General features: G+C 31.6%; 1 pseudogene across 1 annotated transcript; it reads right to left on the bottom strand.

Annotated features, from left to right (window-relative positions):
- Positions 1 to 839: 839 nt before the first annotated feature.
- Positions 840 to 1,827, bottom strand: LOC146903413 (protein S40-6 pseudogene; annotated as a pseudogene). The gene has a single exon (XR_015021550.1). The product of XR_015021550.1 is annotated as a protein S40-6 pseudogene (transcript).
- Positions 1,828 to 14,231: the final 12,404 nt, after the last annotated feature.

The raw sequence follows: 14,231 nt of genomic DNA, 5'->3' as shown, positions 1-14,231 counted from the left end.
AATCTAACGGAAATACAAACTTATACAAATGCAGGTGTTGGGTGGTAGAATTTGAAATCGTGATCCACATATGATTAAGGAACAATGTTAAAGAAAGTTAGAGAGTAATTCACATTTGAGCGGCAAGAGAGCCAGCCAAACAGTTAGGGTACCGGTAATGGCAAATTTTGAAGTATAGGTCAATGCTTCATACTTCATAGTAACATCACAGGCGTGGTCCGGAAGATAATATTTGAGATGAGTTCGCACCTATGAATGGAAGTAATGGTTGACATGTCATCAAGTATAAGCGCACCAATATAATTAGAAGAGAAGATAGTCGACATCAAATAAAGTATAACTGACTAGAAAAAATCGATAATTAAACCGTGTGCTAGTAAAATCAACAAGCCAACACTAACGATTGCTAGTCTACTTTTTCTGGAAATCACTAGCCTTGGCCAACAATGATGGACAAATACTTAGGGAGATGTCAAGTGTTACTAAATGAAATGTCACATGATCTTCCCTTTCATTTTGACTCTTTCTTTCTCAACAAACTCCATGACTTTGATACATTCTATCAAATATATGATGTTGAATTTGTTACTTAATATATAAATAAGATTATCACATAATTTATTGGACTCAAACATATCGCATGATTAAACATTTATTTATAATCTTTATAATCAAAATTAGTTTTGGATAATTTTGCTTAACTCTTGATTCTTTTGTTCGTCAAAAAAAAAAAAAAAAAAACCTCTTGATTCTTTATTTTCCATCACGCTCCACGACTCCATCAAATAGTTATATGATATTGAATATGTTTATCGATTCTTAATAAGATTACCATATAATTTGTAAAGCTTAATAGTGGACTGATTAAACATTCTTGTATAGTTAGTTTGGTGAATTTGGGAACAAATTTGTCTAAAAAAACAGGATTACATTGTTCTTCCTCTAAGACAACTTGATCCAAATTCTAATTTCTAACTGAACTCTTATAACCCGAGTCCACCCAACCCAATCATTTCCCCAAAAAACCCACCCCATCCAATTTTAACAGCTCAAAAAATTGAATTAAAACTTTTTTCTTCTTCCTGTTTTTTCTCTCAAATTTAAGAATTAATACGGGTGAATTGAATTGAATTATATAGAAAGCAGTCCACCTCAACCATCGAACCCGGTTTGGTTCCAAACAGCATCACGAACCCGTCTCAAATCACGGCCTTTTAAGGTCCGACCCACCCCTTCGAAAACCGAATTTGCCGCCATTTTCCGGCCACGCGCCAAATACTCATGCGGCGGAACCATCTCCGATTCGTTATCATCATCCATATCATGCAACGATTCCACCGATTCAACTCGGAGTATCTTACTCCAATCCGGCACGTTCACCGGTGCTGATGTTGCAACGTTCCGGTACTGGTGGTGAACGATTCTCGACGACATAGTCGCAACATCACTAACCTGATTCTCAAACGCTTGCGACAGGCCGCCGTGGTTGTGACGACGTGAATGTGCGCGTGAATCCCAATCGCCGGGAGAGAAATTGACGTTGTGGTCACGATCTTCAACCATGGACCACACATCTTCTTCCCTGAAATCGGTTACTTCATGAGTGGTGGTGGAGCTTTGAATATAGTTTGTTCCTAACAACCGTTCGTTTCGGTTGGTGGTGAATTTGCGACCCTTCGCCATGGTACTCAGCGACGGTGGTAGCAAAGTGAAGCCAATAGTATTAACTATAATAATAATAATAATATGATTAAATACAAATCCATAATAATATTGTGTTTTTGCACTTAACCTCTTAGAGGATAGAACCTGGATTGGGTTTGGCATAAGCTGTGTGTATGTTAGTAGATGTGTATTTATAGCCTTTTGTTTCAAGGGGTATGCTAATTTCATCTTTAATTTCATTTCAATTTGAGTTCCACTTCATTTTGTCTTCTACATATTATAATAGGAAAATGTTAACGAGTGCCCCGGGGCTGGTTAAGGAAACCAAATATAACATAAGGATCTTGGTACTTGTGTAGTCAAAGTTAAAAAAGTGTAAAGAATTATGTTTTCAATGCAAATATTTCCTTTTTTGTTTCCTTAACCAAGGCACTAGTTAACAAGATCCATTATAATATTATATCTTGTTGTCCCAATAACAATCTTAAATTAACCGTAACAATAATAACTACATTACAAAAACAAATACAAAAGACTACCACCATTCTTACTATATACTCCCTCCGTCCGTATATCTAAGAACTCATTTGACTTTATTTTTGTCCCTAAATGTAAACTCCTTTTCAAATTATTAGATGCATTTATTATTTTTTCCCTAAACATACCCCTAATTAATACGACTAATTTATCTTGAAATATGAAAAGTCAAATTTTATACATATACAAACAAAGGTCAATTTGGTAATATTAACACACAAAACAGACACATTAATTACACTGACAACTTTTCTTAAGAAATGTGAAAAAGGTAATGGGTGACTACATTAGGGGACGGAGGGAGTAGTCTTCTTGAATCTCAATTTTATTTTATTTTATTTTAAAAATATTTTTTATATTTAGGTGAGTTGAGTTTCATAGGACTACCAGGATCAATGCAACGTTCAACTGTTCAAGGCTCAACGAACATTTAGTAAGGTATTTATAAATGGGGCTGCTAACTTACACCCACCTAAAAACATTAAGGTGCAAGTTAGCAACCTACACACCACTTGATTATTTACACACATTTTTATAAGTATTATCACCCACTTGATTATTTACACTCATTTTTATAAGTATTATTACGGTGCAAGTTAGCAACCTTCACTAATTTACACCCACTTTCATCATTGCAAATATTGTTTCCTTAAAAGTTTGTTTTTATTATATATTTTGTACCTTAAACATGTCATTGTCTTTTTTGTTTCTTTTTTTAAGGATCTTTTTTAAGCTAGTTACAAAATTGCCTTCTATTTAAAATTAATTAGAATATAAACAAAATGATGTTTTAGTAAATTATAAGTGGGTGCAGCTTGCTAACTTGCACCTTGGTGTTTTTAGGTGGGTATAAGTTAGCAGTCCCCTTTACAAATTATCCATCAAATATTTCATTACATCAACAACAAGAGTTGAACTCACGATCTTACGAGAGAGTCAACAACCCCTATCGACACTCAATAAAATTCTCTTTTTTTAATGTAAAGGTTATTTATTTATTTTTTTACTCAATAAAAAATCTATTGATTCATTTTACATGATTTATTTATAAAAAAATTGCACAATTTTTATTAATTAAAAATTATTTTGTTCAAATGGCAACCGATCGACTTGATGGCGTGTGGGTCCACTTTTAACCAATTCCATTAGATGGACCATCATGGAGAAGGAGATAGAATAGACCGGAACGCAATAATACTAATATTAATTTCTATTCTCTTTTTCGTATTTACAAAAAATATTCTATTTTCTTTGTTGCTCTCTATAAGTGGCAAAAAGACAAGGGTAACACTTGTACCTTATGGCTTATGGGCACATATTAAGTTATTTAAAAATTATAATATTTATGTTGGAAGACTTTTTAAAATTTTCTTTTGAAGAATTGAATGCTAAATTTTAAAAGTGTATTCATATAATTAGTTCAGTAACTTAAACTTAAACTTATACCCTTTGAGCACATATCAATATTTTCTTAAAGATAAATCTACTTTCGACATATGGAAACTGTGATGCTTTTACTTATTTTTATTTTTACTTTAATGATATACTAACACTAGTTAGGGATAGAAATAATTCAAACCAAATTATAGGGGTAATAGTATAGACTCTACACAACCATAAAGCATATCTAACAAGAGTTTTATCATAGAATTTTAAGTAATATATATTTTTAACAAAAGAATTTTAACTAGGGCTGGCAATGAACCGAACCAACCCGAATTTAGTTCGAAACTCGATTCGACAATTGACTCGTTGAATTTGGTTCATGAACCAAATGAGCCGAACTTGAGCTGAAAAATAAGTTCGTTAATTAAATGAGCCGGACATGAACTATATATAGTTCGACTCGTTTGGTTCATGAACTGACTCGATTATATATATATACACACACACTTTTAAAAAAAATATCTTAACTTTTTCCAACTTTTTAAAACCTATAACTACATTTTTCCGTTAGAGCACATCTACATATGGCATCTGCGTTTCATAAAAAATGCAAAATACTTTATTTAAATTATCCTTGCATAGTCCATACAAAAATATATTACCTCCGTCCCGGTATAATTGACATACTTTGGTTTTTCACACAAATTAAGAAAAGTGTATAAATAAAGGGGAAAGTGGAATATATTGTATTGAAAATGATAAAAGTAGTATTATTTAGTGTTATATTGTATTGGGAATGATGAAAGTTGTATTGAAAATTGAAATGGGTCAGTTATTTTGAGACACTTTTTTTTAGAAAATGAGTCAGTTATTCCGGGACGGAGGGAGTAACTAATTATGCTTGCGATCAACAAGCAAAATAATTAATTAAACTACATCACCATACGAGTTGCTTAAACATTCACAATTGAAGTATAACTAATCCATACATACATGCATACATACAAAGTAGAGACAATACATACATGCATGTATTCAAGTATGTTTTTCTTACTTAGCATGCAATTACAATAGAGATAGTGTCGTATATGTGACTGTGTCATTCAAATGCATCTAATAGATATCCCACACGGTCCACGTGGGTCAGTGGCATGCATGCTTAACTCTCTTCTTCTGCAACCTTTTACTACTCAACACGTGTAAGATTCTTGTACAACGTGGGCCTATTGATGTTCCAGTGCCACGTGGGCACACAATGACAGGTTGTAATTGTTTGCGAAAATAAGGTTGTATTGTAGTTGTAGATATGTGGGAAAAAGGTTGAAAGATAATGAAGACAAAGACACCGAATTGAACCAACAATGTGGACATATAATTGATGGTTTTGGGAAGGTTTTAGTGATGATTATACTCCATCCGGTCCTATTTATAAGAGAAAGTTAGGTCAACAAAAGTAAATGTATTTGGACTGGATTTTTAACTAGATACATCAACTTTTGTTGACCCAAATTTCTCTTATAAATAGGACTGGAGGAAGTAGCTAAACTAATCCCACTTCATTTTGATGTTAATAGCAAAAAGCATCTTTAAAATCAAAATCCTCACATTCTCCTTCACCAATGAGTTTACAGAGAGAAGGGCACATTGAGTGGTTTAGAATTACGTTTAGGTCTGTGTGGGACCCACATAAGTGAGCACTCTCCTATTTTGTAATTAAAAAAGGGTTAATTATGTTTTTAGTCCCTACAAAATTGCGATATTGTAAGTTTAGTCCTTACTTAATTTTAATAGCATTTTTAATCCTTACAAAAAATTTCTGCACTCAATATTAGTCCTTACTCAATCCAAATTTGCTTAATTTATGCTTAAACTCTTAAGTTTTTCAACAATTTTTTACAGGTGTGTTAAGAACGTTATTAAAAGGTCCTCTAAAAAAAATATCGCAAAAATTTGATTTCTACGTCCATATTTTTGTTACTTATATCTTAAACTTTTGTCGTTTTAAAAAATTCATATTTAATTTATTTCATGTTAAAAAATTATAGATTTTAGTAAATGAATCTTTCATAGTGTTCTAAACTTGTATAAAAAGAATCGTTAAAAAATTTAAGAGTTTAAGGATAATTAAACAAAATTTATTTTAGCAGGGACTAAAATTATAAGTAAATTTATTTTTGTAGGGATTAAAAATGCTATTAAAATTAAGTAATGACTAAACTTACAAGGTCGCAATTTTGTAGGGACCAAAAACATAATTAACCCATTAAAAAATATCAAAATATTATGATGAAAAGAAAAAATTATGACTATTTTTCATAAAGAAACATTCAGTCACGGAACAAAGGTTCAAGGCCCTCACAAGTACATAACCTATTTTGAAGATAACTTCTGAATGACATTTTTATGTTTTGAAAAATGCTAAATATAAGAGAATTAAGAAGTTTATGTAAAAAAATCTTTTTTGCGTAAGACTTATAAATTAACTTTTTTTAAAACCTTAATAAGTATGCTAAGGATATTGGTTACATCCCTTCAGAGCACTTGTTAGTATAACCTTATATTTTTAAAGGCTTGTAAATGTTATTTTTCAAGATAAAGAGCAATTAAGTAGACCAAAAGATCAACATCTTACCCAAATAACAGACTCAGCCTAATGGTTATGGTTCAAATGTGTGGTCTAGGGTGTGGCTTTTCCTCCCTCACGTATTTTTATTGTCAGTGAGTTCTTATGAATATTCACAATTTCACTGAGAATTCTGCTCTTCTCCCAACACATTTTACTCATTCCCAATTAAACTTCTGAAAATGTCCCTGCGTGAGTTAACTCAAGCGGAGTGTTTTCTCATGTTTAATACCTGCGTGAGTTACTCACGCATGAGTATTTTCATGTTTAACTCCTGCGTGAGTTAACTCAAGCGGGTGTTATACCCAGTGTGAGTTAACGCAGGCAGCGTAAGTTAACTCACAAGATTATTTTCGGAAGTTTGGTTGGGAGCGAGCAACAGCAGAATTCATTCACTAATTTTAATGGGCCTTAGATTGTGGAGTGGGCAGTAAGTGGGTCACAGCAACTCAGGAGTGGGTCCTGGGTCATGGGCCCAACTTCTAGACCCGTCACAGCCACCAAGCATCCTATGTTGTGCTCTTATTTCCGGTCTTCCAGACAAGGTTGTTAAATTCACTTTTATTTTGAGCTGATTCTGTTGTAAACTTAAATTTTAATAGACACGAAAATGAAAGTGAGTTTACTCAGGTTGAGCTCATAGTTAACTTGGAAATCTCCCAAAAGAAAATTAACAATATTTTTAATCCTTTCTGTCATCTCAACATATTGTCCATTTACTTCTTTGTTACTTTGATTTTGTTCATGTTAATTTTTTTGCTTCACAACGGAGTTGTAATTTTAAATAAATTATTGACGCATTTAGCGTATTACCTAAATATATATGTTGTGTATGTTATTTTAAATATTTTGTTATAAACTAAATCTGTCAGCCGCACACAGTTGTGGACACTATAAATCGAATTTACAAGTCGATTTCACGCAAGTAAAACGAGTTTGCTTAAATTCTTGAATTTTACTAACTTGTTCGCTACCTGCAGTTCTTTATTTCCTTGCCCCAATTGCACAATTCTATCAATTTTACTCTGTACTTGATAAATTAAATTACAAAGGAACTTTACTTTTGCCTTGTTGGTGTTTTTGCCTGAAATGAGTGGGAAAACTGGGTCTGTGTTGAGAGTCTGGTGTAATTGGATCATTTGGCACTAACAGTTCATATGGAATGGCCCACTCTGGGAAAATAATCCCACATATTAGGTAATCAACCACGTTGTTTAGCCAAACAACACAGGACAAAATTTACAAGTGCAATGATTTCAACGCAGAACTGTTCCATAAACATGAGTCACTACTATGTCGACTTTAGAACAAAACAAACACAGCCTAGAAACTGCCACAATCTGTGTTTAGCCTAAATCATAAAACTTTTGTTATGAAAATTTATATTGCTATAATATTATATAAGCTAAATTGCATATTTGGTTATATTATTTTAATTTTAAGTTAGTATCCTATATTATAAAAAAATTTAAGTTGATCTCTTGTGTTACTAACGTTGCACTAAGTTAGTATTTTTAGTTAAAATTCTGTCTAAAATGTACATGTGGCTAAGAGAAACGTACACATGGATAACTTTGAGGGTGCTATGTGGACATTTTAGAGAATGTTAACTCAAAAATTGATGGAAAATATGAACTTATGCTAACATCAATCAATAATGTAAGTGATCAACTTGAAACTTTTTAAAGGTTAAATATGAACTTAAAATCTAAAATGAACTCAAGGAACCAAATATATTTGGTGAGACCTACGTTACCCCTCAATGAATTGGGAGTAATTTATCCCTAATGACAAGTACGATTTGATTCTAGAACGAAGGAGATGGAGATCACATGTTGAGTGAAGACGAGGAAGAAGTTTGATGCTCTTGAGATAAAAATAGTAATTGTTTGTAAGAAAAAATTCAATCGGTGAGGTCTACATCACGCCTTAATGAATCGAGGATAATTTACCTCTAATGACAAGTATGATTCGATTGTGAAACGCGAAGGAGATGAAGATCATTGAATGAAAGAGAAGAAGTTTGATGTTCTTAAGATAGAAATGGTAATCGATTGTAAGAATAAAGATGAAGAAAATGAGATTTTTTTTAAAGGAGTAAATTACACCCAATTAATCGAGTGGTAACTTAGAAAAAATCCTCATTATTGTACAATAGGTTAATACTCTATATGGTGCATAATAATTGTCATATTAGGTAATTTTGCATAGAATAAGGACAAATTATAAGTTAAAAAAAAATTAGTAATATCATCAAAATAACCTTATTAATGATTTAATGATTCTCTTCTTAAAAGAACGATTGAGTAATTCTCATTATCGTAAATGCAAAGAAAAATAATGAATTTGATGTGATGAACATATGTACTGTTCAATGGGGAGAATACAAGCACAATAAAACAATCTTAGGACCTTGACCCCCGTTGCATCGACAAAGAAAGTTGAGGATGGTGGAGGAAGCTAAGACTTAAGAACATTAGAGACCTAAGAAGAAAAGGCCTCATGCTTTGCAAGCTAACCAGCACAAAAGTTTCTTTTCTAAGAGTATGAGTGAACGGAGATTCCCAAACATACGACATGGAATTCTTGATGTGGGACACCAAAGGAGCATAAGGATGAGTTAATGCATGTCTATTTTCCAGCAATTACAATGTTGTTTGAGTTCATAATTAACTGAGCAATCCAACATTCCATGCAAATCTTCAATACTGAGCAATGACAATAAGCTTAACGTTCATATTTGTTGTGCGACCACAAGAACTATATAGAACCAAGAAGCCAATAACCACTTGAATTATGAAAGATGCACGCGGTGTTAAATATATAGGTAAAATTGGAAAAAGAATTGAAATTAAATTGAAAACTAAAAAGTGACATTTTATGGGAATGATTAATTTACAAATGAGATAATTAATATGGGACGAAGAGAATAGTTATTTATTTATTTTTGTTGTATTGAAGAATAATATATATGGTCTGTTTGGTAAGACTTATGAACGAGCTTATAGCTTATAGCTTATAAGCTCGTCTGACAAAAAAAGCTCTGTTTGGTAATGGTCTTTTACCAGGAGTTTATAGTTTATTTCACGAGCTTATAAGCTATTTTTCAGAAGATATTACAAGTAGCGTTTGAATTTATAGCTTATTGTTTTTTCTTCCACTTTTACCCTTATTACTTTATCTGAAATCCGTTATAACTTACTCCCTCCGTCCCGGAATAACTGACCCATTTTTTAAAAAAAAGTGTCCCAAAATAACTGACTCATTTCAATTTTCAATACAACTTTCATCATTCCCAATACAATATAACACTAAATAATACTACTTTTATCATTCCCAATACAATATATTCCACTTTCCCCTTCATTTATACACTTTTCTTAATCTGTGTGAAAAACCAAAGTAGGTCAATTATACCGGGACGGAGGGAGTATTATAGTTTAAAATCAAATATATTTAACGTTATGTTGCCTTCTTTTTTTTACAGAAAAGTTACGTTTCTTTTTTTTTTTTGAGCAAAAGTTACGTTTCTTTTTATAAATAATTGATGTTACTTTTTAATAAATTGTTACGTACCTAGCAAAAAAGTTGACACGTTTATACATGTATATATATTAAGGGACTTTTATATACATTTTTTTTAGGGAATTCTTTTGAGTGGGTTTTTACTTTTTATGCATATTTTGTTACGTAAACAATATATTGTTACATTTATAATATTCGTTTTATTGTTAGTTCCTTTCAAAAAAAGTTATTGTTAGTTATATAATTTAAATGAATATAAATTTAAATTTAAATTCTGTTGGAAAAAATCATTTTATTAATAATAATATATAAAATATATTTTAAATTAACTATTTAAATTACTAAATTTTAAGTATCTTAAAATTTCATAAAAAGTAAGTATTTTAAGTATTAATTGATATAAATTTTATTTTGAATTAAGAATGCCCTTTTATGTCATTTTACATTTATCAGCTAGTTGAACCGCTAATTTTACCAAACACTTCAATTAGCTTATCAGCTATCAGCTATAAGTCATCAGCTATAAGCTATCAGCTAGCTTATCAACTATCTGCTATTTTTACCAAACAGAGCCATTGTAACCCTATGGTATTTTTGTTCAGGGTGGATCATAGCCCACCTGGTCCCTAGATAAGCTCAGCCTCTTGGGGATTTTTTATTAAAGAGACTCTATACATGAACCACCTTAGGTGGCATACCCTCTTTGACACCCACATACAATTGCGATGGGACAAAAACATTGAAAAAAGAGATGAGAGGGTGTGATGATGTAATGTGAAATTACTAAAATACCCCTGACACGTGGGGTGTACATGAGAGGTGAATGAAATGGTGTCTACCTATCATTTTTCTTTATTAAAGGAAAATGATTGGTAGAGCACTCATATTTTCATTGGGGGGGGGGGGGGGGGGGGGGGGGGTAGGCATGCTTCCCAACCATGTATGTGGATGTAGGTCTATTGATATGCTCAGACGTACTCCCTCCGGTCACATTTATAAGCAACTTTTACTTTTTTAGATTTATTAAATAAGTGATGTATCTAAAACATAATATAGTCTAGATACGTCACTTATTTAATGAATCTGAAAATGTAAAAGTTGCTTATAAATGTGACCGGAGGGAGTATAATACTAAGATCATTCACAATTGTGGCACCAAAATCTATAATCATAGATACCTATTATTAGGTACCATTATTAATGGCCAAAATTTTGAGTCCTTAATATATAGAGGGTCTCAAATAAACATCCCCTCAACTCACGGGTTCTACACCTCTTTAATATTAAAATAAAAATAAAAACATTGTGATAGAGTTATTAATATTGATGATTTGTGGACTATATTTAAAAAATTTGTGTGAAGTGATGTGTTAAAGAGATTGAATTTTATTGGTTATTATTATTAAAAAAATTATAATAAATATTGCGTACACATGAAATCCATTTAAGTATAAAAAATGAGTTTCTCCCCTCTAAATGCTCTAAGATATTATTTTCAAGAATGTCATCATGAACTTAACTCAGTTGGTATGAACAATGCATAAAAATATGTAAGGTCCAGGGTTCAAACCCCAGCCACCACAAAAAAAAAGATTATTTTCAAGAATGTAGAAACGTAGAAACTCATGAGTCCTTTTTTTCTCTGTTTGTATGATGAATGGACCTTAGGAAACATAGAATATCCCTGAACCGGAAAAGCTCTAAAAAGGCCCTCTTCATTCATATTGTGCAGGATTATGTGGTTATTAGAAGGTCCAGGGTTCAAACCCCAGCCACCACAAAAAAAAAAGATTATTTTCAAGAATGTAGAAACGTAGAAACTCAAGAGTCCTTTTTTTCTCTGTTTGTATGATGAATGGACCTTAGGAAACATAGAATATCCCTGAACCGGAAAAGCTCTAAAAAGGCCCTCTTCATTCATATTGTGCAGGATTATGTGGTTATTAGAAGGTCCAGGGTTCAAACCCCAGCCACCACAAAAAAAAAAGATTATTTTCAAGAATGTAGAAACGTAGAAACTCATGAGTCCTTTTTTTCTCTGTTTGTATGATGAATGGACCTTAGGAAACATAGAATATCCCTGAACCGGAAAAGCTCTAAAAAGGCCCTCTTCATTCATATTGTGCAGGATTATGTGGTTATTAGAAAAAGACAAATCTTTTTATGGACCACTACATTTTTATTTTTTTTTATAAAAAATGGACCAATACATACGTGAGAGCTTCTATGGTGCAGTCAGGAAACTACTTTTTTGGAAAAGTTAATTTTTATTTTTAATGTTTGATTCATTTTTAAATTGTTGATTACTGATTAATGATCAATAACAATTCATCTAGTAATGCTTGCAACATCTTGGACTTACAGGTACTATTTTATCGTTGACATCTTTAACAGGCAAACAGAGTTGATGATATTATGTGATATTCTGAAGTGTTGTTACACTTAAAACAAAGTAGGATAAAATTAGATTAAGTGTAGTCTTGTTAATTTGATGAATTGATGATACTTTGGGGACTGAACTTTTGATGTCATTGTACAAACAGTGGGGTGTTTCTCCCTGCATTTTTGATGTTATAGTGTTAACTTCACCAGAAAAGTTATTTTCATGACTTCACCATAGAATTTTCCTACGTTATGCCTAAACGGCACCTTAAACCAAGCTAAAAAAAAAAAAAGAGACAAATCTCAAAGGTTTATATTAAAAACACGAGAAAAACGTGCTGAATTTGGTTTTACTTTGATTCTATTTTATCTTCTTGATATTGTGTTATTGGACTAATTCTACCTAATATTGCGCTGATCATTAATGACCGCTGCATGAAAGGAAAAGAATACTATAAAAATGGAATAGAAAATTTGGAAAATACTTCATCAAAAACAAATCAATATATATGTTTTGACAAACAAGTATAACCACAAAAAAGAAAGAAAAATAAAAATCAAATCTACTGTTTCAATTTGGATAAGAAGATTGACAGAGGCAAGTGAATATATATAGCGTTTTGACTAAAATGGTAAAGAAAAGAATGTATCTGGTCTCTGACTTTGGTTTGAGGCAAGGTTTACCTTTTCTTGTTTTAGATTTTCTGTGCATTTGACTAGTATATACTTATTTGTCTTGTAGCAGACTTTGATATTAAAAAACTAAAATTATCGATGAAATTTAGTGATTTTATTTTATAATGACAAAGAAAAAAAACACTAATATTTTTGTTTGGGAGTTTGGTGGAAAGAGATGGGAGAGTTTTGAAGGATGAGATTATAGGAAAAATAGAAATAAAATTCGATTTTTTTGAGAGCATATTTTTCTATTGAATATATACATTGTATTTAGAAAATTTACCTAAACCCTCCAAAACCATTATCTACTACAATATTTTAGCTTTCTCAATTAAGAAAATTTTGTATTACAAAAAAATTAAACCCACAAAACCCCTTCCAAAGTTCTCATCCTTTGCATTTCTCCTTTTCTTTTTTTTTCAAGCTCTTCCTTTCTCTCTCCTCCAAACTCTCAAACAAAACCTAAAAAAAAGTGCAAGCCTAAAACATAAAAGCTCAACATAGTCTTCAACTTTAATGGAGGAATTAGACAAAAGACTATTACTAGCTTAAGCGTGTTCAAACTTGACCAAAACGGGACAATTCTTCTCTCTTTAAACCAAAAAAGATATATTATTAAGTTGAACAATTTTTAAACTACTTTTACTCTCCGAACCAAGCATTGTAAGGTTTTTTTTTATGTATACTAGAGCAATTTACAAAAACAATACTCATAACAAAATCATAAACGGAAAATTTGAAAGTTGTTCTATTTTATACCATTCTTCGAAGAAGTACGTTCAGGTATGCCACTGTGAATTCAAACTATACAGAAATTGTCATCGTGAGCTTAGCTCAGTTGGTATGAACAATGCATAATATATGCAAGATCCGGGGTTCGAATCCCGGCCACCAAAAAAAACTATACGGAAACCTTAATTTCATCACTATAATAATATAATTTATTTATATATCAATCGACATGTTGCACCGACTTATATTCGAATAGAGCGCTGCTAATAAGAGAACACACCATGTGCGTAACGTTTATCGATCAATTCTTAAACAACAAAAAAAGTTGTATGAAAACTATATATTTCGTACTAATTAACCTCACTCATATTTACATAGCTGTTGTCGTTATCTTAGCTTTTCCATTTGCATTTGCATAAAATATGATCAATGACAAAAAGCAAGGCAGTTCATATCTTTTGTCTTTTTTTCATGCATGGAATCACACGCGATTCACATTATTCTCGTAAATCTACACGATATGTGAAGATCGTTAATTATTTAGTAATTAATCTTATAGATTGCTAAAGATCTCATAGTACTTTATTGGTCAAAAAAGAAAATGTTTACATCTACCATAAACTTTTGTATATTAATCGTTAATACAAATGATACTCATAAAGAAAATATTGAAATAATGACTAAACACAAAGTAGGAGCGGGA

The sequence above is a fragment of the Medicago sativa genome, chromosome 8 (assembly GCF_051527215.1).
Source record: "Medicago sativa cultivar Bolivia chromosome 8, Bolivia_mono, whole genome shotgun sequence".
Lineage (NCBI taxonomy): Eukaryota > Viridiplantae > Streptophyta > Magnoliopsida > Fabales > Fabaceae > Medicago > Medicago sativa.
The sequence above is the reverse complement of the archived record's forward strand: the minus strand, read 5'-3'. Positions and strand labels throughout refer to the sequence as shown.